Genomic DNA, 25,755 nt, shown 5'->3' with positions numbered 1-25,755 from the left:
GTACTGGCATAAAAACAAACACATAGACCAGTGAAACAGAGTAGAGAGCCCAGATATGGACCCTCAAGTCTATGATCAAATAATCTTTGATCATAGACTTGAGGGAAACAGGAAAAAATATACAGTGGAAAAAAGACAGTCTCTTCAATAAATGGTGCTGGGAAAACTGGACGGCTATATGTAGAAGAATAAAACTCGAACATTCTCTTACACTGTACACAAAGATAAACTTGAAATGGATAAAAGACCTCAACATGAGACAGGAATCCATCAGAATCCTAGAGGTGATCATAGGCAGTAACCTCTTCGATATCAGCCACAGCAACTTCTTTCAAGATATGTCTTCAAAGGCAAAGGAAACAGCAAGAAAACAAAGAGGCAACCCACAGAATGGGAGAAGATATTTGCAAATGACAGTACAGACAAAAGATTGATATCCAGGACCTATAAAGAACTCCTCAAACTCAACACACACAAAACAGATAATCATATCAAAAAATGGGCAGAAGATATGAACAGACACTTCTCTCAATGTGGTTTTAATTTGAATCTCCCTGATGGCTAGTGATGGTGAATATTTTTTCATGTGTCTGATAGCCATTTGTATGTCTTCATTAGAGAAGTGTCTGTTCATATCTTCTGCCCATTTTTTTTTTTTTGATATGCTTATCTGTTTTGTGTGTGTTGAGTTTGAGGAGTTCTTTATTGATAGATCCTGGATATCAACCTTTTGTCTGCACTGAATGACTCTGCAAATTAAACACAGCTTGAGTTTTGCAGAGGAGCCAGAGGCTATGGGTGGGTCACTAGCTCTATTTTGGGAAATGTGCACTCTGGCCAGAGCCATTAGCCATCCAAAAATTTCTGGAGAAATGATGGTTGTTGGGTGTTTAAGAGGAGAACAGTCTAATATTCTACTTTATATACTTCCTATGCTGGAATGGATGAAACACACTTACCTGTCTCTTACATGTGAAACTTGTGCTAGTTACTTCAGGGAATGAAGGATGTGGGTCTGAATTCCCTGGTGTGCCAACAGCAGTTGGAAAGAACAGAACTGCTACAAGAATTAAGATGTATATGAAGAAGAGAATTTCAAACCCTTGGTGAACTGCCAAAAGTTTTGACCTTGAACACTGTACTATTTCTCAGTATTTCCAACTCCAAAGGTATAGGTGCATAGAAAACTACAGCAAATATAAGGAAATCAGACTATTGAGGACTCAGACTTTCAGGTGAAGTTGTGTTCACTTCCAAGATAGAGAACGCTGACCTGCTGTGGAAGTGGAAGATGGAAGTCACAGATACCAGTTCCTGCATGTGACCAATAACAAAAAAAGAACTGTAGAAGCATTGCATATTTTCTCCTTCTTATCATGTAGATGTGTTATTTGTCTTTATTATCTACTTTCTTCCTGTCTCTTCTTATTAGGAATGTGATTTTATTCAGGTTGCTGTTGGTGATACTTAAAATATTGTCTCTATGTAACAGAATAGTCAAAGGGATTTTGGCTGAACTTGAGGAATAAATAATATAACAGTGTTGGATTCAATGTGTGTTTCATTTTGTAGAAAGAGAGAACTTCTTCATTTGTAGTGGTAGCTTTGTAGATGGGTGAAAATGTGGTTTTGTTGTGTTGTTATATGAAACTTCCAATGTGGGTAAATGGTGCATGTGGAAGCTGAGGAACTAAAGGTACAGACTGTGCCCATTATCAACTTATTGCCTTTTGGATTCAAATATGCCCTGTATTTGCCCTACTTGTTGATACTGGTGCTGGATCCCATAACAATTTCACTTTTGTCATGTGGAATAATACTGTTAGCCATGGTCAGTATAGTGCACCAGAGGGGAAACAACCAGACATAGCAGAAGAAATAATATGGGACCTCAACACCCCACTGTCAACAATGGATGGATTGTCCAGACAAACAACAACAAAACAAACAAACAAACAGAAAACCAACAAGGAAACATTGGAATGAAACCACCTTTTAGAACAAAAGACATATTTACAGAACATTCTGTCCAACAACAGATGTATACTCCTCTTACACACACATGAAATATTCTCCATGTTAGATCATATGATGGAGCACAGAAATTGTAGCAAATTTAAGAAGATTGAAATCATATTAACCAACTTCTTTTACCACGATGGTATGAAGGTAGAAATGAACAAGAGGATATCAACCCTTTGTCTGTAATATCATTTGTGAATATCTTCTCCCATTCTGTGGGTGGCTGCTTTGTTTTGTTGACTGTTCCCTTTGTTTTGCAGAAGCTTTTTACCTTGATGAAATGCCAAAAGTTCATTTTCACTTTTGTTTCCTTTGACTTTGGAGACATGTCTTGAAAGAAGTTCCTCTGGCCAATGTCAAAGAGGTTACTGCCTATGTTCTTCTCTAGGATTTTGACAGCTTCCTGCCCCATGTTGAGGTCTTTTGTCCATTTCAAGATTATCTTTGTGTATGGTGTGCGAGAATAGCTGTCCAATTTTCCTAGCACTATTTATTGAAGAGACTGTATTTTTTCCACTGGATATTTTATCCTGCCTTGTTGAAGATTATTTGACTATAGATTGAGGGCTCATATATGGACTCTCTACTCTGTTCCATCATTAGCCATCAGGGAAATTGAAATCAAAATCACATTGAGATGGGGCGCCTCGTGGCTCAGTGGGTTAAAGCCTCTGCCTTCTGCTCAGGTCATGATCCTAAGGTCCTGGAATCCAGTTCCTCATCTGGCTCTCTGCTCAGCAGGGAACCTGCTTCCCCTTATGTCTCCACCTGCCTCTCTGCCTACTTGTTATCTCTCTCTCTCTCTCTCTCTCTGTCAAATAAATAAATGAAAACTTAAAAAAAAAAAACCCATTGAGATACCCCCACCTTATACCAGTTAGAATGGTAAAAATTAACAAGATAGGAAACATTAAGTGTTGGAGAGGATGTAGAGAAAGGGGAATCCTCTTACACTGTTGGTGAGAATGCAAGTCAATGCAGCCACTTTGGAAAACAGTGTGGAGATTCCTCAAAAAATTAAAAATAGTGGTACCCTATAACCCTGCAATTGCATTACTGGATATTTACCCCAAAGATATAGATGTAGTGAAAAGAAGGGCCACCTGTACCCCAATGTTCATAGCAGCAATGACCACAATCACCAACCTGTGGAAGGAGCCAAAATGTCCTTCAACAGAAGAATGAATAAAGAAGATATGGTCCAAATATAAAATGAAATATTACGACTCCATCAGAAAGGATGAATACCCATCTTTTGTATCAACATAGATGGGACTGGAATTATGCTGAGTGAAATAAGTCAGGCAGAGAAAGTCAATTATCATATGGTTTCACTTACCTGTGGAGCATAAATAATGACAGGGAGGACATTAGGAGAAGGAATGGAAAAGTGAATTGGGGGAAATCAGAGGAGGAGGCAAAACACGAGAGACTGTGGACTCTGAGAAACAATCTGAGGATTTCAGAGGGGAGGGGTGTGGGAGGTTGGGTGAGTTTGGTGGTGGTATTAAGGAGGGCACATATCGCATAGAACCCAGGGTGTGGTGCATAAACAATGAATCTTGGAACACTGAAAAAAATAAAATTAAATTAATATGTTTTAAAAAAAAAAGGAATGAACAAAAGGAAAGTGAGTAGACTAAAAATATGTGGAAAATAATTCTAAACAGCTGAGCGTGGACCCACGGTTTCTGGACTTGTTTTGTAAGCATATGTAGAACTATAGTTGCATTAGTTGCATTATCACTTTAGCTTCACATTGTGTTTTATTCTGTCCTTAATTATGTTTTATGTACCTCTCAACCTTACACATGATCAATCATTAACTTTTTTTTTTTTTTACCTCTGCTCCCATTCTCTTACTGATTATAGAAACTGAATGGGAACCAGATGGAAACATTTGTCTGGAAACTATGTGACATACCTAATCACACCAAGTCCTGAAGGTGCCTCATTTTCTGGAAGAACAGAGAGCTCCAGATGTTTCAAGACCCACGTTCCCAAGGTTTTTAGAAACACCTCACACACCTCTCATATATTCACCTCCTTCTCCAAACATATAGAAGCTGTCCCTCGGCTCCACAGGGGCAAGGCAACTTCGGGAAGGATCCCAAGCCTTCTCATTGGGCTGTCCTTGTGATAAAGAAACTTTCTTGGCTTCAAAGCCAGTGTTTCAGACATTGATTTACTGGGCATTGGGTGCTTGAATAATGTGATATTGGGGAAACAACCAATATGTCAAAGAGGTAGTTAGGTGATAGGTATTAAATTAAGGAGGCACATGTTGGATCAAGCACAGGGTGTTATATGGAATTAATGAGTCTTTGAACACCACCTCAAAAACTAATAATGTATGGTATTGTGACTAACATAAGATAATAAAATATAAATAAATAAAAGTGAAATAAATAATTATCTCTAGGAAGTGAAAATTAAAATGCAACATACCAAATTCTATGGCTTTTAGCAAAAGCAGTTCTGAGAGGATGTTTATAGCAATAAAAATTAGAAAGATCTCAAAGAAAATATTTAACTTTACAACTCAAGTAACTAGAAAAAGTGGAGCAAATTAAACCCAAGTCAACAAAAGGAAGGAAATATCATCATCATCATCAGAGTGGAAGTAAAAGAAATAGAGACCAGAAAAATAACAGGAAGGATTAATGAAATCTAAGGTTGTTCTTCTAAACGATGAAGAAAATGGCAAACTTTTACTTAGTCTAAGAAAAAAGTAAGATTTGAATAAAATTAGAAATAAAAGGGAGTTATTACAATTGAAGAGTCAGAAATATATAGAATCATAGGAGACTATGAACAATTAAATACCAATAACTTCATACCTAGAGGAAATGGGCACATTTCTAGAAACATGCACCAACCAAGACTGAATTAGGAAGATGTACAAAATCAGAACAGACCGGTTCCACCATCTGTAAGGTGCAGGTGGAAGCTGACGGGCAGGAAGACAGGCTTGCTGAGGTAGGTGGAGATGACAGAGAGCCTCGGGTTATGACATGTGGGGGCCTACATGTCCCCAAATTGTGACAGGCATACACAAGGATCTCTGGTTATGGTGGTTTTCTGCCCAGTGATAATGAGATTGGCTTTGGCCTGGCTGAGTTCCAGAGCCCCCTCCACTTGCCTCCATATTCATCCTGGAGCTCTGGACACCAGGGCTGTGGAACAGGTGCAGCAAGAACCCCAAAGAATGGTGTTCCCACTTCCCGCTATGCCCAACACAATGATTGCTGTCTCTGTGGTCCTGCCTATTTGTCACTTCCCCTGGAGTGCAGCTGGTGGAGAATGGTGCCCTGGGGCAATTTCCATACACAGAAGGATTGATTGTTTTGACTACCATCTGCACTGAACAGGAATCCTGCACTCTGCCCTTCACACCAGTGTGACAAAACCAGCCCTTAGGACACTTATCCAGACCCAAAGCCTCCCTGCACATGCCCAGCCACTGTGGAGGTTTTCTGAATGGTGAAGTGGACTCAAAAGTTCCTGCTAGGAGGAGAACTTGCTAGAGACAAACATTTGCTGAAGCCATAGGATGCTAGGAATCTATCTTCATGCTCCTCCTGACCTCAGTCCTGTGAATTTCCTGGATTTATAAAATACATAAAGAAAAACAGACAAAAAGACCGATAAAAGTAAAAGACAAGAAAGAAAAAAAAAAAGGGAAAATACAGCCAAAATGAAGGCAAAGAATAAGATTTATATAGTACAAAAAAAAAATACACAGAAGCAGTGACAGAAGAATAAATGGGAAGGTGTTTATAAAGCTTTGATGTAGGTGAGGAAGGTTATTTCAGTATTTCCTGGGTGTATCTTGTGATGTTTGTTAAAGGATTCAACCTTCCAGAGATATAGGGAAATTAAAACTGGTGTATATATATATGGGTGGTATTGAACAGGGAAAAAGGATTACCTTGATGCTTATATCTATATCTATCATGTATCTCTCTCTCTCTTTACCTATAAAGAAAAAGAAAAAGAAACATGGGTGTATGTTTGAAAAAAGTTCAAGTTATTATGTAGTATGCTGTATTAAACATCTAGTTGTAATGGTAAGTAGATTAAAAAAATAAAAGAAGAAGAATCGTGAGAACAAATTTAACTCATATAGCAATTCAGCAACGTGGCAGGAGAATGAATTAAAAAAAAAAGTTGTATCTATGAAATGTACAGGTTTGTGACAATACCAGAGGCTTAATATATTGTTTTCTTTTTCCCCTGATGTTGTGGTTTTATAGTTTAATGGAGACCCTGTGGTTATTGTTCTCTTATTCTTTGGGCTTGTCTTCTGGGGAAGGGACCTGCCTCCTTGTTTTTCAGTCAGTCTTGCATGGGCTGGGCTGTGGAAAACAGTTTTTCAGGCTTTGGTTCTCTGGAGGTTTTTGTTCTTCCGGGTTTTTTTTTTTGTAGCTTTTCAGAGGGTTAGTGCAAATAAACAGTCTGCACCTAGTCCTTGGCTTCAGAGAGAAGCCTTAGTCTGCTCCCCAATGTGTGGTCCAAAACACACAGGCTCCCCTTCTGCAAACTCCGCTGAACAGCACAACCTCCCACAGGTGGTACTCACCCCCCAGCCATCGTCTCTGTGGTTGCCTGAGGCCCCCGATTGTCTCTGCATCCTTGTGCCACTAGAGCCACAACCGATATTGGTCTGGGCAAGCCCAATCCTGGTAGCTCCTGTGGCTGAGACTGCTGTCCGGGGTCCATGCCCACAGTGAGTGCACTTACACCTAGCAGCAGTGCAGGTCGCAGAAGGGTGTGGGTCCAGGGACCTATGGCAGGAGCCTGAGCCAAACTCTGTCAGGCGTGATGAGGGTGTGCCCAGTCTGTGCAGTGGTGCAAGCAGAGGAAAGCAGCAGGCTCAGGGACCACCAACTGGGGCCCCTGCCGGGCTCTCTCCGACATGAGTGGGTACTGGCTGTGACTTTATGTCCATTCCTGTGGCTGCCCAATTCCACCAATTGCTCCTTAAGACCCTTTGTTCTTTTTGAGTGCTTTTAACCAGACTCCAGGTAAAAGCTGGTCCCCAAGCACAGGGCACTTTCATATTGGGGTATTACTTTCTAATACATTGCTTCTGGTGGCTCCCTCCCCTTCTGTTTATCCTCCGATATCACTCCCAGCATTACCAATCCACTGACCTCTCCACTGATGCTCTTCTGCCCCCGTAGAGATCCAGAAGTGTATAATCTTACATCTCAGGCTGATTTCATGGGTGTTCACAGTGTTCTGGTAGATATTTAGCTCAATTCTTTGGACCTATTGAAACATGGTCTCCTACTTCTCTGCCATCTTGACCCCCTGGAACTTCATGGAATTAACATCTTTCCATCTCCTGACCAGCTTGCCAGTGTGCCTGTCCTTCCACCTGCCATGACCACAAGAGGCTCTTCTACGTGATCTCACCAACCACACTTTCCCCTGGCACTTTCCACCTGACAGGACCCTGAGGAGATGGCCTATCCCAGCCTGAGTGGGGCAATGGTACCTCCAATTTGAACCATAACATGATTACCCCTTGGCATCAGTGGGGGGCAGTGTCTGGGTCTGAGCCTGGGCTATGATGATTCATGACTTTATTCCCTGATCAGCGACTCATCCTGAAACACTTTGCCAGCAATCCTGACCTCTAGACTTTCTTGACCAGTCTCCCACCATAGGTCCAAGCTCCTACAACTATTGATCACTGTCTGACTCCTCCCTCTCATTCAGTGGATTAGCTGTCTCCTCCGTCAATTCCTCCTCCACTTCTTCATCTCCTATGCTGGGTTCCTCCTCTTACCCCGGTTCTACAACTGGGACCTACCCCCACCATCATGTGCCCCTCAGCCCCTTCAGTTTGCTCATGGACCCACCTGACACGAGAAAGTCCCAACAGTAGCTGCCCAAACAGTTTTTGCCAATAATGTAACCTACATCATCCTCTTTCACTCAGGATGCTCCCTAGATACCTGCAAACTACCCACTGACCAATGGCTGCCTCTATACCCATTTGGCCCCTGAGTATGGTTCTGACCACCCAGCCACCCACCCTGAAGCTTCTACCTCAGCTAGGGAAGTCTTCCAAGCCTGATCAATGCAGCTTTCTAGTGAGCAACCCCTGAGCAGACCATGGCACTATGGGACACTACCCATACAGCTCCATGGGTATAAGGAACAATCTTACCACCGGCCAATGAGTGACTTCAGCCTGGGTACTGTTTCCATATAGAATGCTCTCTGATGACTGCTGCTCTGACTCAAACTCTTCCTGGCATGCACAACTTGGACCCTGCAGCTGGATCAGTTCAGCAGGGAGAGCCCAGCAATTAGCCTTGTGCAGGATCTTCCATGTTTTCCTAAGGGCCTGGGCTTTTATGAGGTGAGGGATTAGTGAATGGCCTCAAGGACTCCCATGCTCTCAACCACCAGAACTTGTCCCACTATTCCTGCCATGGCTCAGGACCCAACATGATCCTCCCAGGAGAGTCCTCCCTAGGTTTCTCTAAGGAGATTGTGGCAGAGTTGGCTAGAGTGCCTGACCTGAGGTGTCCACAGCCTGGCTGTGGCTTATTTGGGGTTAGAGGAGGAGCTGGGCATGGAACAACTGGGACTGGATGGGCTCCACATGCTGAGCTAACCTTGTGCCCTGCTCTGTGATCCTGCTGTGTAGGATTTATTCTGCAGTGAGTAGCTGCAGTGAGGGGTTTCTCAGTATCATTCTTCTTGGACATGTCCCATCACTGTCCCTTTTCTCCCTTTCCCCTGGACAGTAGAGACTCCACTCTGCCTCCAGATCCTCTTTCTAACATGAACAAGGGATCCCAAGAATGAGAAAATGCAAGGGGTTTGTCCAGGTGGCACCTATTCCACACAAGGGGTGGGCCCGGGGAGCTCAATGGAGGGCCTAATGCACTTTTTACTTGTAATTCAAGATTTGAGTCAGTAACAAACAAACATAAAACCTCATAGTCAAATCACTTCACTAGTGAATTCTAACAAACATTTATAGCTATTTATTTTTATTTATTTTTAATAAGAACAATAGTTTTATTTTTATATAAAATCAGTTAATGGGACTGGAAGAGATTCTGCTGAGTGAAATAAGTCAACCAGAGAGAGTCAATTATCATACGGTTTCACTTATTTGTGGAGCATAACAAATAGCAAGGAGGACATGGGGAGTTTGGGAGGAGAAGGGAGTTGGGGGAAATTGGAAGGGGAGGTCAAGCGTGAGAGACTATGGACTCTGAAAAATAATCTGAGGGTTGTGAAGGGGCAGAGGGTGGGAGGTTGGGGTACCAGGTGGTGGGTATTATAGAGGGCACGGATTGCATGGAGCACTAGGTGTGGTGCAAAAATAATGAATACTGTTATGCTGAAAATAAATAAAAAATAAATTTAAAAAAACAAAACAAACAAAAAAATCAGTTAATACACATGTAGTGTATTATTAGTTTCAGAGGTAGAGGTTAGTGACTCATCAGTTGCAAGTGACACCCAGTGCTCATTACATCAAGTGCCCACCTTAATGTCCAACACCCACTTACCCCATATCCCCACACACCTTGCATCCAGCAACAGGGTTTGTTTCCTATAGTTAAGAGAGCCTTATGGTTTGTCTCCCTCTCTGATTTTGTCTTATTTTGTTTTTCCTTCCTTTCCCTACGTTCATCTGTTTTGATTCTTAAATTACACATATAATTGAAATCGTATGTTATTTGTTTTTCTCTGACTTATTTCACTTAGCATAAACCCACTAGTTCCATCCACATCACTGCAAATAGCAAGATTTCATTCTTTTAATGGCTGAGTAATATTCTATTCTTTTATCTACAACCACCTCTTCTTTATCCATTCATCTGCTGATGGACATCTGGGATCTTTTCATAGTTTGGTTATTGTGGACACCACTTTTGTAAACATTGGCGTACGTGTTCCCTTTCAGATCACCATGTTTGTAACGTTTGGAGAAATACCTAGTAGTACAACTTCTGGGTAGGGTAGGGTAGCTATATTTTTAACTTTTTGTGGAACCTCCATGCTGTTTTCCAGCATGGCTGTACTAATTTGCATTGCCACCAACAGTTTAAGAGATTTCCCCCTTCTCTGCATTCTCACCGACATCTGTTGTTTCCTGAGTTATTAATGGGATCCATTCTTGCTGGTGTGAGGTGGTGTCTCATTGTGGTTTTGATGTGTATTTCCCCAATGCCAAAGGATGTGGAGCAATTTTTCACATGTCTGTTGGCCATTTGTATGTCTTCTTTGCAGAAATGTCTGTCCATGTCTCTTGCCCATTTCTTGACTGGATTTTTAATTTTTGGGTGTTGAGTTTGATAGTTCTTTATGGACTTTGGATACTAGCCTTATATCTGCTTTAGTTAGCACAGACATTTCACAATATTTGTTCTTCCAATCCATGAGCATGGAACATTTTTCCATTTCTTTGTGTTTTCCTCAATTTCTTTCAAGAGTACTTTATAGTTTTCTGAGTATATATTCCTTGCCTGTTTGGTTAGGTTTATTCTTAGGTATCATATGGTTTTGGGTGAAATTATAAATGGGATTGATTCCTTAATTTCTCTTTCTTCTGTCTTGTTGCAGGTGTAAAGAAATGCAACTGATTTCTGAGCATTGATTTAGATACTATCCTTATATCTGGTAAGACATTTGCAAATATTTTCTCCCATTCTGTATGCTGTCTTTTAGTTTTCTCAACCTTTTCCTTTGCTGTGCAGAAACTTTTTGTCTTGATGACATCTCAATAGTTTATTTTTGCTTTTGTTTCCCTTGTCTTTGAAGACATGTCTAGCAGGTTGTTACTATGGCTGAGTATAAAGAAGATCCTACTTGTGTTCTCCTCTAGGATTTTTATGAAATCCTGTCTTACATTTAGCACTTTACCCGTTTTGAGTTTATTTTTGTGTATGGTGTAAGAAAATGGTCCAGTTTCATTCTCCCAATGTGGCTGTTCAATTTTCACTGCACCATTTAGTGAAGAGACTATCTTTTTTCCATTGGATATTCCTTCCTGCTTTGTCAAAGATTAGTCGGCCAGAGAGTTGAGGGTCCATTTCTGGGTTCTCTATTCTGTTCCATTGGTCTATGTGTCTGTTTTTGTGCCGATACCATGCGGTCTAGATGATGACAGCTTTGCAATACAGCTTGAAGTATGAAGTTATGATGGATGCCACCAGCTTTGGTTTTCTTTTTAAACATTCATTTGGCTATTCGGGTTCTTTTCTGGTTCTGTACAAATTTTAGCATTATTTGTTCCAGTGCTGTGAAAAATGTTGATGGTGTTTTTAATAAGGATTACATGGAATATGTAGATTGCTTTGGGTAGGATAGACATATCAACAATATTTGTTCTGTCATGCCTGGGTGGCTCAGTCAGTTAAGCATCTCCCTTTGACTCAGGTCATGATACCAGGGTCCTGAGATTGAGTCCCACATCAGGCTCCTTGCTCAATGGGGAGCCTTCTTCTTCCTCTGCCTGCCACTTTCACTGCTTGTGCTCTCTCTCTCTCTCTCTCAATTAAATAAATAAAATTGTAAAAAAGATTTTAAAAAAGACAAGGTAAAAACCAATATTTGTTCTTCCAATCCATGAACATGGAATATTTTTCCATTTCTTGGTGTCAGTCTCAATTTCTTTCATGAGAGCTCTATCAATTTCAGAGTACATATTATTTACCACTTTGGTTAGGCTACTTAGGTAAAATGATTTTTGGGTTTTGGTGCAATTGTTAATGGATTGATTCCTTGATTTCTTTTTCTTATTTCTCATTGTTAATGTGTAGTAATGCAACTGACTTCTGTGCCATGATTTTATATCCTCCCATTTTGCTGATTTGCTGTATGAGTTGTCATGATTTTGGAGTGGAGTTCTTTGGGTTTTCCACAGAGGGGATCATGTCATCTGTGAAGAACGAGAGTTTGACTTCTTTGCCAATTTGTATGCCTTTTATTTATTTATCTTTTAACTTTAAAACTTAAAAAAAAAAAACCTATGGATTTATTTATTTATTTATTTTAATTATTTTGTGTTTTTCTTGTCAGATTGCTGAGGCTACGATTTCCAGTACTATGTTGAATGGCAGTGGTGAGAAGGGACATCCCTGTTGTATTCCCAAGGGAAAAGCTCTCAGTTTTTATCCACTGAGAATGATATTTGTTGTTGATTTTTCATAGATCGCTTTTATGATATTGAGGTATGTTCCCTCTATCACACCACTGTGAGAGAATTTTAATCAGGCAAAGATGCTGTATATTGTCAAATACTATTTCTGCATCTATTGAGAAAATCATATCATTTCCTGCCCTTAGTTTTATTAATGTAGTGTATTACATTGATTAATTTGCAGGTGTTGGACTACTCTTGTAACCCAGGAATAAATCCCACTTGGTCATGGTGAATAGTCCTTTTAATGTACTGTTGGATCTTGTTGGCTAGTATCTTGGTGAGAATTTTTGCATCACATTCATCAGGGATATTTGTCTGTAATTGTCTTTTGTGGTGGGCTCTTTGTATGGTTTTGGGATCAAGGTAATGCTGGCTTTCTAGAATGATTTTGGAAAATTTCCTTCCATTTCTATTTTTTTAAAAAGCTTCAGAAGAATAAGTATTGATTCTTCTTTAAATGTTTGATAGAATTCTGGGTGCATCTGGACTGAACTCTTGTTTATTGCTAGATTTTTTATTACTGCTTCAATTTCCTTGCTGGTTATGGGTCTGTTAAGTTTTCTTTTTCTTCCAGTTTCAGTTTTGGTAGTTGATACATCTCTCTTGAGACTGAATCTCAGTAATAGCTTTTTAAATTTCAGCCTGATTATATTTTTGTTGTTTTATTTCCCCAGTAAGAGATTCTCTACTGTCTTCTATGCTATTACCTTTATAATTGTTGTGTTGATTCCAGTTCTGACAATTTACTTGTATTCATATTGATTCAATCCCTGGCAGTGATTACTGTCTCCTGATCTTTCTTTTGGGTGAATTTCTCTGTCTAGTCATTATGTCCAGGGGAAAATAGATGAAAGACAGAGAAAAGACAAAAATAGCAATAAGTCAAGCAGAGAGAGTGAATTATCATATGGTTTTGCTTATTTGTGGAGCATAAAGAATTACACGGAGGACATGGGGAGATTGAGAGGAGAAGCGAGTTGGGGGAAATTAGAGGGGGAAATGAGCCATGAGAGACTGTGGACTCTGAGGAACTAACTGAGGGTTTTGGAGGGGAGGGGAGGGGGTTGGGAGGTTGGGTGAGCCTGGTGGTGGGTATTGTGGAGGGCACAATTCTCTCTTCTCAGCAGGGAGCCTGCTTCCTCCTCTCTCTCTGCCTGCCTCTCTGCCTGCTTGTGATCTCTTTTCAAATAAATACATAAAACCTAAAAAAAAAAAAAAAGAGCGAGCAGCAATGTATACAATAGCCAAACTATGGAAAGAACCTAGATGTCCATCAACAGATGAATGGATCAAGAAGATGTGGTATATATACACAATGGAATACTATGCAGCCATCAAAAGAAATGAAATCTTGCCATTTGCGACGACGTGGATGGAACTAGAAGGTATCATGCTTAGCGAAATAAGTCAATCGGAGAAAGACAACTATCATATGATCTCCCTGATATGAGGAAGCGGAGATGCAACATGGGGCGTTAAGGGGGTAGGAGAAGAATAAATGAAACAAGATGGGATTGGGAGGGAGACAAACCATAAGTGACTCTTAATCTCTCAAAAGAAACTGAGGGTTACTGGGGGGAGGGGGTTGAGAGAACAGGGGTGGGGTTATGGACATTGGGGAGGGTATGTGCCATGGTGAGTGCTGTGAAGTGTGTAAACCTGGCGATTCACAGACCTGTACCCCTGGGGATAAAAATATATTATATGTTTATAAAAAATAAAAAAAATTTTAAAAAGAGTCCACTTTAAAAAAAGAAGTGAAGAATTTAAAAAGAACTGATAAAACAAGAGAATGGATAAATAAATCCCCAAGACTACATCATCATCATCATCATCATCATCATTATCTTCATTGTCATCAAATACTCGCAGATGCTATGAACTGTTTTAGCCCAGGCTGAAGTTTTGGAGTTCTCTATGATCCATAACCTTGGTCTTAACTGGAAGTTCCTGCTGGTCTTCTGGGGGAGAAGCTTCTTGTGCTGATTCTTAGTGAACTTCTGGGGGGACGAATTTCCCCTCCCTTTCCAGGGGGTTGGGCTCAGTGCCGGTGGCTCCAGATTGCAGTATGTGCTCCTTGAAGGCTTTCAGCACCAGGTGGGAGATGAATATGACGGTGCCCCAATCTATACCTGAAGTTGAAAGTTTGCACCCTCCCCCACTCTTCAGTGAGCCCTCACGGATGAGTAGTCAATCACTTTTGTCAAACTGGATTCCTTACAAACTTTGTGTTTACCCACCCTATGACTGAACATTTTTATCTCAGGCATGAAATCCTGTTTTAAGTCTCAAACTTTACAGGCTCCTGTGGTGCATACCTGTGCTATTCCTCTCAGGGGAAGGAGGTGCATCTTGGCACACTTCTGCCTTTGCTGGGCCCCTGCCCAGAGAGCAATAGTAGGACCATGTAGCAGTTTGTAATTTATGACAAAACTGAGCAGAAAGCCAGTGCCTAGACTTGTTATTTTCAGTCATTTTCTCTAGTGTGATGCCTGGGAACTCTGCTGCACTCAGGCACCCCTGTTCTTGTAACCCCAGGGATCCTGAGGCCAAACTGTCCTACCTGGGATTTCCCAGCGTCCTTGACCTGAGCGTCTTTAAGCCAGGGACAGTCCCAGTCACTGTAGCAGACCTCTAAATGTTCTGATTTTGTGTTCTGCTGCTTAAAATGCTTTGTGGTACCTCCTTCAGCATCAAACAAATTGCCCAATCTCTTCCAAAATATTGAGGAAGAGGCAATGTTTCTAAACCATTCCACAAAATGAGTATTACCTTGATAGCAAACAAGATAATGATACTTTAAATCAATACGTTTGATGACTATAGATGTTAGCAAACCAAGTTGAAACACATTAAAAGGACCATACACTATGACCAGATGGGATTTATCAATGGGATGCAAAGATAATTCAACATATAAAATCTGCAAGTATAATTCAATACACCAATAAGATGAGGGATAAAAATCACATGGTCCTCCCAATAGTTGCCTAAAGAAATTTGACAAAATACACCATTCTTTCATGATAAAAACTCTTGATGGATTGGGTATAGAGAGTGAGGGCAGGTGATGTAATGAGCACTGGATATTATGTAAGACTGATGAATCACTGACCTCTACCTCTGAAACCAAGAAATAACACATTATATATTAATTGGATTTAAATAAAATTAAAAAGACTGTATCTCATCATAATAAAGACCATTATGAGAAATCTACAGCTAACATTGTACTCAATGAAGAAAAAGTGAAAACCTTTCCTCAAAGAACAGGAACATAACAGAGAAGGCTACTCACCCTTATTCAGTATAGTAGTGGAAGTCCTAGCTAGAACAATTAGGCAGGAGAGAGAAATAAAAAACATCCACATCAAGAAGGAAGAAGTAAAATTGTCACTATTTGCACATGATGCCATTTTGAGTATAGAAGAACTTAAGAAGTCAATCGAATTCTATTATAATCAGAGATTTGATAAAGTGAAATGTTACAAAATAAACTTACACAAATACATGACATTCATTTACACTAATGATGGAGCATGAGAAAAAGAAATAGAGAAAACTATTCTACTCATAACAGCATCAAAATACCATCCCTAGAAATATATGTAACCAAGGGGCTCAAAGATCTGTACAATTAAAACCACAACACTTTGAGAAAAGAAGATGAAGCCACAAGCAATTTGGACAGACAGCTCATGTTTTGGGTTGAAAGAAATTGTATTGTTAAAATGATGATATTACCCAAAGCCATTTACAGAGTTAATGCAATCTCAGTCCAAAAAAAAAAAAAAGGCATTCTTTTAGCACCACTCTGATAAAAATTCCACCGGTATTCCTCAAAGAGCTGTAGCAAATAATCCAAAAATTTGTATGGAATCAGAAGAGACCCCAAATCGCTAAGGAAATGTTGAAAACAAAAATAAAATGGGGACCATCTCGTTACCTGATTTCAAGCTTTATTACAAAACTGTGATCACCAAGACAGCATGGTACTGGCATAAAAACAGAGACATAGACCAGTGGAACAGAGTAGAGAGCCCAGATATGGACCCTCAACTCTACGGTCAATTAATCTTTGACAAAACAGGAAAAAATATACAGTGGAAAAAAGACAGTCTCTTTAATAAATGGTTCAGGTAAAACTGGACAGCTATATGTAGAAGAATAAAACTCGACCATTCTCTTACACTATACACAAAGATAAACTCAAAATGGATAAAAGACCTCAACGTGAGACAGGAATCCATCAGAATCCTAGAAGAGAACATAGGCAATAATCTCTTCGATATCAGCCACAGCAACTTCTTTCAAAATATGTCTCCAAAGACAAAGGAAACAAAAGCGAAATTGACTTTTGGGACTTCGTCAAAATCAAAAGCTTCTGCACAGCAAAGGAAACAGTCAAAAAAACAAAGAGGCAACCCACGGGATGGGAGAAGATATTTGCAAATGACAGTACAGACAAAAGGTTGATATCCAGGATCTATAATGAATTCCTCAAACTGAACACACACAAAGCAGACAATCATATCAAAAAATGGGCAGAAGATCTGAACAGACACTTCTAAAATGAAGACTTACAAATGGCTATCAGACACATGAAAAAATGTTCATCATCACTAGCCATCAGGGAGATTCAAATTAAAACCACATTGAGATATCACCTTACACCAGTTAGAATGGCCAAAATTAGCAAGACAGGAAACAACATGTGTTGGAGGGGATGTGGAGAAAGGGGAACCCTCTTCCACTGTTGGTGGGAATGCAAGATGGTGCAGCCTCTTTGGAGAACAGTGTGGAGATTCCTCAATAAATTAAAAATAGAGCTTCTTTATGACTCTGCCATTGCACTCCTGGGTATTTACCCCAAAGATACAGATGTAGTGAAAAGAAGGGCCATCTGTACCCCAATGTTTATAGCAGCAATGGCCACGGTCACAAAACTATGGAAAGAACCAAGATGCCCTTCAACGGACGAATGGATAAGGAAGATGTGGTCCATATACACTATGGAGTATTATGCCTCCATCAGAAAGGACGAATACCCAACTTTTGTAGCAACATGGATGGGACTGGAAGAGATTATGGTGAGTGAAATGTCAAGCAGAGAAAGTCAATTATCATATGGTTTCACTTATTTGTGGAGCCTAACAAATAGCATGGAGGACATGGGGAGTTAGCAAGGAGAAGGGAGTTGAGGGAAATTGGAAAGGGAGGTGAAACATGAGAGACTATGGACTCTGAAAAACAATCTGAGGGGTTTGAAGTGAAGGGAGGTGGGAGGTTGGGGTACCAGGTGTTGGGTGTTATAGGGTCACAGATTGCAGGGAGCACTGGGTGTGGTGAAAAGAAAATGAATACTGTTATGCTGAAAATAAATTCAAGAATATATATATATATATAAAATAAAAAATAAAAATAGAGCTTCCCTATGATCCTGCCATTGCACTACTAGGTATTTACCCCAACGATACTGATGTAGTGAAATGAAGGGCCATCTGTACCCCAATGTTTATAGGAACAATGGCCACGCTCGCCAAACAGTGGAAAGAACCAAGATGCCCTTTAACGGACAAATGGATAAAGAAGATGTGGTCCATATACACTATGGAGTATTATGCCTCCATCAGAAAGGATGAACACCCAACTTTTGTAGCAACATGGACGGGACTGGAAGAGATTATGCTGAGTGAAATAAGTCAAGCAGAGAGAGCCAATTATCATATGGTTTCACTTATTTGTGGAGCATAACAAATAGCATAGAGGACAAGGGGAGTTAGAGAGAAGGGAGTTGGGGGAAATTGGAAGGGGAGGTGAAACATGAGAGACTATGGACTCTGAAAAACAATCTGAGGGTTTTGAAGGGGTGGGGGGTGTGAGTTTGGGGGAACCAGGTGTGGGTATTGGAGAGGGCATGGATTGCATGGAGCACTGGGAGTAGTGCAAAAACATTGAATACTGTTATGCTGAAAATAAATTAAAAATTAAAAAAGAAGAAAAAGAAAAAAAGAACAGGAACCATGTGATCCTCTCCATAGATGTTGAAAAAGCATTTGACAAAGTATAGAATCCCTTCCTGATCAAAACTTATCAAAGTGTAGGGATAGAGGGCACATAACCCAATATTATCAAAGCCATTTATGAAAAACCCACCAGAAATATCATTCTCAATGGAGAAAAACTGAAAGCTTTTCCGCTAAGGTCAGGAAGATGGCAGGGATGTCCAGTATCACCACTGCTATTCAACATTGTACTAGAAGTCCTAGCCTCAGCAATCAGACAAGAAAAGGAAATTAAAGGCATCAAAATGGGCAAAGAGGAAGTCAAACTATCATTCTTCGCAGATGATATGACACTATATGTGGAAAACCCAAAAGACTCCACTTCGAAACTGCCAGAACTTGTATAGGAATTTAGTAAAGTGTCAGGATATAAAATCAATGCACAGAAATCAGTGCATTTCTCAACAACAAGAAGACAGAAGAAAGAGAAATTAAGGAATCAATCCCATTTACAGTTGCACCCAAAACTATAAGATACCTAGGAACAAACCTAACTAAAGAGGTTAAGAATCTATACTCAGACAAATATAAAGTACTCATGAAAGAAATTGAGGAAGACACAAAGAAATGGAAAAATGTTCCATGCTCCTCGATTGGATGAACAAATATTGTGAAAATGTCTATGCTACCTAAAGCAATCTACACATTTAATGCAATCTCTATCAAAATCCCTCCCCCCCTTTTTTTTCAACGAAATGGAACAAATAATCCTAAAATTTATATGGAACCAGAAAAGACCTTGAATAGCCAAAGGAATATTGAAAAAGAAAGCCAAATTGGTTGCATTACAATTCCAGACTTCAAGCTCTATTACATAGCTGTCATCATCAAGACAGCATGGTACTGGCACAAAAACAGACAAATAGATCAATGGAACAGAATAGAGAGCCCAGAAATAGACCCTCAACTCTATGGTCAACTAATCTTCGACAAAGCAGGAAAGAATGTCCAATGGAAAAAAGACAGCCTCTTCAATAAATGGTGTTGGGAAAATTGGATGGCCTCATGCAGAAAAAAAAAAAAAATTGGACCATTTCCTTACACCACACATGAAAATAGACTCAAAATGGATGAAGGATTCAATGTGAGAAAGGAATCCATCAAAATCCTTGAGGAGAACATAGGCAGCAACCTCTTCCACCTTCGCTTCAGAGAATTCTTCCTAGAAACATCACCAAAGGCAAGGGAAGTAAGGGCAAAAATGAACTATTGGGAATTCATCAAGTTTAAAAGCTTTCACACAGCAAAGGAAACAGTTAACAAAACCAAAAGACAAATGACAGGATGGGAGAAGACATTTGCAAATGACATATCAGATAAAGGACTAGTGTCCAAAATCTATAAAGAACTTAGCAAACTCAACACCCAAAGAACAAATAATCCAATCAAGAAATGGGCAGAAGACATGAACAGACATTTCTGCAAAGAAGACATCCAGATGGCCAAAAGACACATGAAAAGGTTCTCCACATCACTCGGCATCAGGGAAATACAAATCAAAACCACAATGAGATATCACCTCACACCAGTCAGAATGGCTAAAATTAACAAGTCAGGAAATGACAGATGCTGGTGAGGATGTGGAGAAAGGGGAACCCTTCTACATTGTTTGTAGGAATACTAGCTGGTACAACCGCTCTGGAAAACAGCATGGATGTTCCTCAAAATGTTGAAAATAGAGCTACCCTATGACCCAGCAATTGCACTACTGGGTATTTACCCTAAAGATACAAACGTAGTGATCAGAAGGGGCACGTGCACCCAAATGTTTATAGCAGCAATGTCTACAATAGCCAAACTATGACAAGAACCTAGATGCCCATCAACAGATGAATGGATAAAGAAGGCACGCCTAAAGTGCCACAGATAAAGGCATGGATAAAGAAGAAGTGGTATATATACACAATGGAATACTATGCAGCCATCAAAAGAAACGAAATCTTGCCATTTGCGATGATATGGATGGAACTAGAGGGTATCATGCTTAGCGAAATAAGTGGGAGTAAGACAACAATCATATGATCTCCGTGATATGAGGAAGCTGAGATGCAACATGGGAGGTTAAGGGGGTAGGGGAAGAATAAATGAAACAAGATGGGATTAGGAGGGAGACAAACCATAAGTGACTCTTAATCTCACAAAACAAACTGAGGGATGCTGGGGGGAGGGGTGTTGGTAGACAGGGGTGTGCTTATGGACATTGGGGAGGGCATGTGCTACGATGAGTGCTGTAAAGTGTGTAAACCTGGCGATTCACAGACCTGTACCCCCGGGGATAAAAATACATTATATGTTTATTTAAAAAAATAAATAGATATATAAATTTTATTTTTTATTTTATTTTTTATTTTTCATTTATTTTCAGCATAACGGTATTCATTATTTTTGCACCACACCCAGGGCTCCATGCAATCCGTGCCCTCTATTTACCCACCACCTGGTTCCCCCAACCTCACACCCCCCGCCACTACAAACCCCTCAGATTGTTTTTCAGAGTCCATAGTCTCTCATGGTTCACCTCCCCTTCCAATTTCCCCTAACTCCCTTCTCCTCTCTAACTCCCCATGTCTTCCATGCTATTTGTTATTCTCCACAAATAAGTGAAACCATATGATAATTGACTCTCTCTGCTTGACTTATTTTTTTAAAAAAAGGGAACTTCTATTATAAAAGCTTTGAACTTAACTTTCTTAACATGTTTGAATTTCTTTTTATAATCTGTATCATGTCTGTACATATTTATTAGCTGCATATTAAAAACATATTCTGAAAGGAGTAGATGATCCAAAGAGTTTATTGATCTGCTTGTGTTTCTCCAGTGTTCCCAGCACCATTTCTTGAAGGGACTATCCTTTTCATTGAGTGTTCCTGACTTCCTTACCTATTATTGGTTGGCCACATTGTTGGGATTTAATTCTGGGCTCTCTATTCTGTTCTATTGGTGCACATGTTGCTTTTTGTGCCATTACCATGTTGTATTCTGTTACTATGCCTTTGGGGTATGGTTTGAAAGGAGGAAATGTGCTACTTCCAGCTTTGCTCTCTTTTTGCAGGATTCCTTTGGCTATTTGGAATCTCCTATGTTTCCACACAAATTTCAGAATGATTTCTTCTATTTCTATAAGAAACTCCTTTGGTATTTTGATTGAGGTCACATTGACTCTGTAATGGCTTTGTGTAATATGGTCATTTCAACAGTATTAATTCTTCGAATCATAAACATGGACTGTGTTTCCATTTGTTTGTGTCTTCAACTTCTTTCAGAAAAGTCTTGTAGTTTTCATTGTACCAGTTCTTACTTCCCTGGTTTCTTCTGTTCCTATTTTGTTGCTTTTGATGCTGTTTTCATTTTCTGATGCTTGACCGTTAGCATACAAGGATGCCACTGATTTTTGTAAGTCAATTTGTATTATGTCACTTTATTGAATCATTGATTACTTTCAACAGATTTTTTTTATTGACTCCAGACTTTTCTGTATGTAAGATGATATTTGCAAAGAGTGATATTTTCACATCTTCCTTCCTGATGTGGAAGGCTTTTGTTTCTTTCTCTTGCCTAATTGCTCTAGCTAGGACTTCCACTACTATATTGAATAGAGGTGGGGAGTGTCCTTCCTTGTTATGTTCCTGTTCTTAGAGGAAATGCTTTCAATTTTTCTTCATTGAGTAGGATGTTTGCTGTGGGGTTCCTGTAGGTGGCCTTTATTATGTAGAGGTATGCTCCTTCTATAGCCAATCTATTAAGAGTTTTTATCATAAAAGAATGGTATATTTTGTCTAATTTCCTTGGGCAACTTTTGAGATGATCATGTGATTTTTATCTTTCCTTTTCTTGGTGTATTGAATTACACTTATTGATCTTTGTAGGTTCAACTACCCTTGCATCCCACAGATAAATCCCATTTAGCCATGCTGCCTAATTTGTTTAATGTGTGAACTCAGTTTGATAACATTTTTTGAGAGTTTTCCCATCTGTATTCATCAAGGATACTGGTTTATTGCTTTTTTTTCTTGTGGTGGTGGTGTCCTTATCTGGTTTGCTATCAAAATGATACAGCCTTTGTAGAATGAATTCAAAATTGTTGCCTCTTCCTTAACATTCTGGAAGACTTTGAGGAGTATTGGTATTAGTTTTCCACTGCATGTTCATAGAATTCACTAGTGAAGCCATGAGACTAGTGACCATGAGATTTTCTTTTGGGAGTTTCTTGATTGCTTACTCCATCTCTTGAGTTACAGGTTATAAGTGTTAGGCCCCCCCTTGAGCTTCACTGGACCCAACCCTTATGCAGAATTCAGGGGCCACCAGGACAAACCCCTGACTTTTCCTCATTCTTGGGATCCCTCATTCAGGTTAGACAGAGGCTCTGTGGGCAGAGTAGAGTCTCTCCTTGCCCAGGGGAAGGGAGAAAAGGAACAGTGATGGGGCAGTGCTAAGAAGAGGGAGGTTGAGAAGGCTCCTCACTGCAGATGCTGACTTTGAAATGAGTCCTCCACAGCAGGATCACACAGCAAGCCATCGGGGTCACTCAGCATGTGGAACCATTCCAGGCCCAGTGTTGTCATGTGCAACAACTCCTCCAGCCCCAACCCGACCCCAGCTAGGTTGATAACCCCTCAAAGCCAGGCACTCCAGTCAGAGTTGCCACAATCTCCTTACAATAACCTGGGGAGGACCCTCCTGGGAGGATGCTTTTGGGCCCTGAGCCATGGCAGGAACAGAGGGTCAAGTTCTGGTGGTTGAGGGCATGTGGGTCCTGTAGGCCACTAATTGGCCCCTTGTTTCCTAAAAATAAAGGCCCCTCAAAAAAGCTGGGGGATCCAATATCAGGATGGTTGATGGGATTCCATGCTAAACCGTTCTTGCTGCTGAGACAGAGTGTGTGCATGCCAGGGGGCGAACAAGTCCTAGCAGCAATCATCAAAGAGCACGCTGTGAGGAAACAGGTTCCCCAGGCTGAAGTCCCTCACTGGATGATGGTGAAATTCTTGCTCACGCCCATTGAGCTGGGTGGGTATAGTGTCCCACAGTGTGGTGGGCTACCCAGGGGCTGCCCACCTGAAGGTTCCTTTAAGCAGGCCGGAGAGGACATCACGGGATGTTATAGAGACTTTGGTGTAGGTGGCTGGGTGGGCAGAACCAAATTTGGGGGGCTGTATGGGTATGGAGGAAGCCTCTGGTCAGTGGACAGTTTGCTGGTATCCAGGGGGACACCCTGAGTGATGGAGGACAAGGCATGTGGCATTGTTGTCACAAATTGGGCAGTTGATCTTGGGTGTCAGCTGAGTCCTTGGGCAATCTCAGGAGGCTGAGGGGAACATGGTGGTGGCAGGAAGGGATTCCAGGGGAAGAAGTTGGGTAAGGGGGGTACCCAGCACAGGAGATGAAGCAGAGGGGGAGGAATTAGAGGATGAGAGAGCCAGAGCACTGAATGAGGGGTGGCCCAGGGAGGAGGCTGACAGTGAGGGGTGGCTATCAGAGCCTTGAACACTGGGTTAGGGACTGCTCCAGGAGGCCCAGGGGTTGGGATTGCCCAGAGAAGACCACAGGATGGGTAGCTGAGCAGGGAGTAAAGTCCTGCCTCATCATAGCCCAAACTTGGTCCGGGCACTGGCTCCCACTGATCCTGAGGTGGATCATGCTGTGTCTTAATTTGGAGGTACTGATAGCCTCACTCAGGCTGGGATAGGCTGTCTCCTCATGGCCCTGGGGGGTGGGAAGTGCCAGGGGAAAGTGCAGGTTGGTGAGATCAGGTAGGGAGCTTCCCGTGTTCATGGCTGGTGGAAGGACATGCACATTGGCAGGCTGGTCAGGAAGCACATTTTGCTCTGATTAACATCAGAAAGGTGTTCATTGCAGGGATTTCACAGGACTAAGATCAGGAAGAACATCAGGACAGCTTCCAAGCATGGCATGACTTCAACAAATTTTTGTCCTCTAACAAGTTCTCTTCAATAGCAGGGACTTTGGAGTGCACATTGCCATTCAGAAAAGCTCCCTGGTGGCTGTGCAGGATGCTAGGAGGGGCAGGGCCTGGATAAGTGTCCTGAGGGCTGGGGTTCCTCACACTGGTGTGAAGGCAGAGTCCCTACTTGTCCTATTCAGTCAGATGGTAGTAGAAAGACCTGCCCCTTTGCAGCAGCGACATTGTCCCAGGGCACATCCTCCACCAGCTGGGCTCTGGGGGAAGAGACAAATAGGCAGGTCCACAGGGAGAGCTGTCTTTCTGGCAGGGATAACAGTGGAGAGAGGTCGCCATTTTTCTGGAATCTCACTGTAACTTTTCCAAAGCTCCTGGTGCCCAGTTCTCCACAATGAAAACAGAGGCTAGTTGAGGGGGCTCTTGGAACTCAGCCAGGTCAGAGCTTATCTGGTTATCAGATAAATGGCCATAAAGAGAGCTCCTTGTGTATGTCAGTCACAATGTGGGGGCCTGTAGGCCCATGTGTTCCTCAACCCCAGGCTCTCTGGTGTCTGTGCCTCCCCTACAAGCCTGTCTTCCTGCCCTTCAGCCTCCACCTGTGCCTCTCAGATGACTAGACTGATCTGTGCAGGTTGTCTACATCTTCCTAAGTCAGTCTTGGTCAGTTGTGTGTTTCTAGGAATGGACTCATTTCCTTTAGATATATAATTGGTTGGTATGCAATTATTCATAGTCTTTCATGTTTCTACATATTCCTGTGCTACCCGTTGTAATAACCCTCTTTTATTTCTTCTTTTTTTATTATATTATATTAGTCACTGTACAGTCTATGTCTCTTTTTTTCTTAGACTAGCTAACTTTTTGCCAGCTTGTGTTCATCATCTTCTAGAACCACCTTGTAGTTTCATTGATCCTTTTGATTGTTTTTCTGGCCTCTATTTCATTTAATTCTGATCTGATTTTTTATTATCTCTTTCCTTTTGTTAACTTTGGGCTTAATTTGTCCCTCTTTTTTTAGTTCACTGAAGTGTAAAGGCAAATTGACATCTTTGTAAGAATGTTTTGTTGCTCTAAACTTCCTCTCAGAACTGCTTTTACTGCAACCCACAAAATTTGATATAATGTATTTTCATTTTCACTTGTTTTGAGACCATTATTTTATTTCCCTTTTGATTTCCTCTTTGACCTATTGATTGTGTTACCAAACTCAGACTAGTTGAGCACCCAGTGCCCAGTAAGCCAATGTCTGAGACATGGGTTTTGAGGCAAAGCAAGCTTCCTTATCACAAGAAAAGCCTAGTGAGAAGGCTGGCTATCATTCCCGAAGCTGCATTGCCCTCTGGTGGAAAAAATGGACAGCCACTACTTGTTTGGGGAAGGAGGTGAATGTAGGTAGGTGAAGGAGGGCAATGAGGTGTTCCTGGAAACCTTGAGAGAGTGGGCCTTGAAAGAATCTGGAGCTGTATATTCTTCTGGAAAATAAGGCACCCCATTAGGGACATGGAAAGATCAGGTATGTCAGATAATTTTGAGACAAATGTTTCTTTCCACTCCCCATTAG

General features: G+C 40.9%; 2 pseudogenes; one reads left to right on the top strand and one right to left on the bottom strand.

The window, feature by feature from the left end:
* Positions 1-1,666: 1,666 nt before the first annotated feature.
* Positions 1,667-8,719, top strand: LOC101680088 (annotated as a pseudogene).
* Positions 8,720-22,731: 14,012 nt separating this feature from the next.
* Positions 22,732-24,530, bottom strand: LOC123387579 (annotated as a pseudogene).
* Positions 24,531-25,755: the final 1,225 nt, after the last annotated feature.

The sequence above is a fragment of the Mustela putorius genome, unplaced genomic scaffold, assembly GCF_011764305.1.
Source record: "Mustela putorius furo isolate JIRA1106 unplaced genomic scaffold, ASM1176430v1.1 tig00003856_pilon_pilon_pilon, whole genome shotgun sequence".
NCBI lineage: Eukaryota > Metazoa > Chordata > Mammalia > Carnivora > Mustelidae > Mustela > Mustela putorius.
The sequence above is the reverse complement of the archived record's forward strand: the minus strand, read 5'-3'. Positions and strand labels throughout refer to the sequence as shown.